Below are 2,511 nucleotides of genomic sequence, written 5' to 3' on the forward strand. Positions count from 1 at the left end.
AGTGCTGGGATTAAAGGTGTAAGCCACCACACCCGCCCAGTGTTCTTTTTCATTGTGCCCAATCTCTCTCCATGCTGACATTTCCCCACTATTTCTCAAATAACCTGTGTTCTTTCTTAGCATGTGTGCATTTGAAAACATTGATTCTACTGACTATCCTTCCTGTTAGTACAGTTGCCACTTTATATTTTAATGTTGAAGATTAAATGCTGCTCAGACCAAGGAGAGGAAGAAAAAAGAGGAGGAGGAGGAGGGGGAGTTGGATGAAGAAGAGGAAGATGAGGAGGAGGAGTGGAGGAGCAGAAGAGGAGCAGAGGAGGTTGATATATGGGAAAAAGAAGAAGAAAATGAAGTATTGCATAAAGTTAAGCCTTTTTCACCCCCCCTGTGCTACTCTCCATGACTGCAATGGCAGTAACTGTTGGAAGCAAGGTAGAGCAGTTGGCACAATGTGAGAGCCACAGTGTTGGGACTGAAACCTGCAGTGAAAATTCCAGTTGTACAACATGCAAGCTGTGAGTGCTTGGATACATTCCTTAGACGTCTCTTAGCCCCATTCATTCTCAACTGAATTAAAAAGTAAATTTATCCACTCAGGCACTGTGCTACACACTAGAGACCAAGCAGTGAACAGGAAGAAAAAAAAATATAAAAACAACCAATACCGGTGCACTGGTGGGGATATAAATGTTAGGCACAACTTCAGATGATATGACACAATATGAACTCCAAAAATTGATCAACAAAAAAATACCTTAGGAATTATTAAAACTGAAGCAGTTACTGAAACAAAAATCAATTACCTAGGAGGAAAGATATTGCCACGTTAGAGTTTTCAATTTTTTAACATTTCTGGCTTCTTTTAGAATTTCCTGCAAGTGTTCAATGTACATTGATCCTATCTATTCCACTTTCCCCTCAGTCTCCTGCAAGAACACCTCTACCACACCCTTCCAAATTTCATATTCTCTTTTAATAACTCAAAGTCAGTGTGCCCCATATATGGATAGGTTTAGGAAAATTCACAGAGATGGGCATGAGCTAAGTCCCTGAAGAACACTGATCATCAAAGCTCCTCACCTAAAAGAACTTCATGAGAGCTATCCCATCTATGTTGGAATTATATCTGGTTTGACCTGGCACAAGCCCGGTGTAGTCAGCTACAGCCACTGTGAGTTTATGAATGTCATATCCAGAAGACATTTCTTTTCCTCATCAGTATTCCCCACACTCTGCCCGCTACAAACTTTCCCGCCCTCTTCATGAGATTCCATGAGCCACATGAGGAGGGAACATGACACAGCTGGCTCGTTTAATGTTGAACACTTCAAAGTCCCTACATTCTGATGAACTGTAAAGCAAAAATATTCCTGTCTGGTGAGGGTTGAGTTTCACTAAAGAGATTCCTGTTCAGTTATGTTCATTGCTTCTCTGCTTACAAAGGCTTAAAAAAGTATAGTCAGACTAGGTGTTCATCAACTGATAATGAAAACCCAGAATATTATGCTTCAAGGTGTTTTGTAAAGCATTTATTTTGACCTATGTTAAGTGTAGAATGCAGAGTGCTCAGCAGGAACCATTTGATCAGGAAGTGAACATTTTAAACTGACCAGCTTTCTTCCCACCCTTTCTATTGCCTGTATTATTCCTCAAAAAAGGAGGAATTAAGCAGACCTTGGAAATATAAAATTAAACTTATTTTGGCCAAAGTTGTTACTTCTTGTAACCTCTTATTTGCTATGTTTTATATTTGTACATGAAAATATTGTAAATTATGTCTCACTAAAATATGACAGATTAGGGAAAAAGCTATTTCTTTCACAAGTTTTGATCACATTTTTCATAAGTATTGTGGTAGAGATGCTGCTAAAAATTATAATTTCTCTATAATATGAAACAAAGCAAAAATGAGTATACTGAATTCAAAACAATCTCCCCATGAGCCTATGATTCATCACTTGTTGACTGTGTGATCTTTGTTTATATTACTTCAATTTCTGAGACTTAGTTTCCTCTTTTTAAAAATGTAAATAAAATTTAGCGATGATGTTAGCATTTGCTGTGTGTAGAGTGACTCAATTTTGATCACTGTGGTAAGAACAAAATTCAGACCTTCACAGATACACATTAGTCACCCTCTGACATATATATGTAGTTATCTTTCCCATTGCACAGGAGCCTCATGGACAGACACTTATGTTAGGGTTTTCTGGAGGTTGTTTGGCTGCTAAATGTCAGAATACCGAACCAGGTGACATAACAGTATTAACCCAGTGTGTGAACTTTTGCTATCTGCAAAACTCACCTTAACACATCTGATCTGTGGTTGGTATTTTCTGTGTGGGTTCTCAATAGATGTGTCAGAAGGCTATATGGTGCCAGCCTGCTTCAAAAAGAAGAAGAGCAAGATGAAGAAGAAGAAGGAGAAGAAAAGAAGAAGAAGAAGAAGAAGAAGAAGAAGAAGAAGAAGAAGAAGAAGAAGAAGAAGAAGAAGAAGAAGAAGAAGAAGAA

The sequence above is a fragment of the Mus pahari genome, chromosome 14 (assembly GCF_900095145.1).
Source record: "Mus pahari chromosome 14, PAHARI_EIJ_v1.1, whole genome shotgun sequence".
Lineage (NCBI taxonomy): Eukaryota > Metazoa > Chordata > Mammalia > Rodentia > Muridae > Mus > Mus pahari.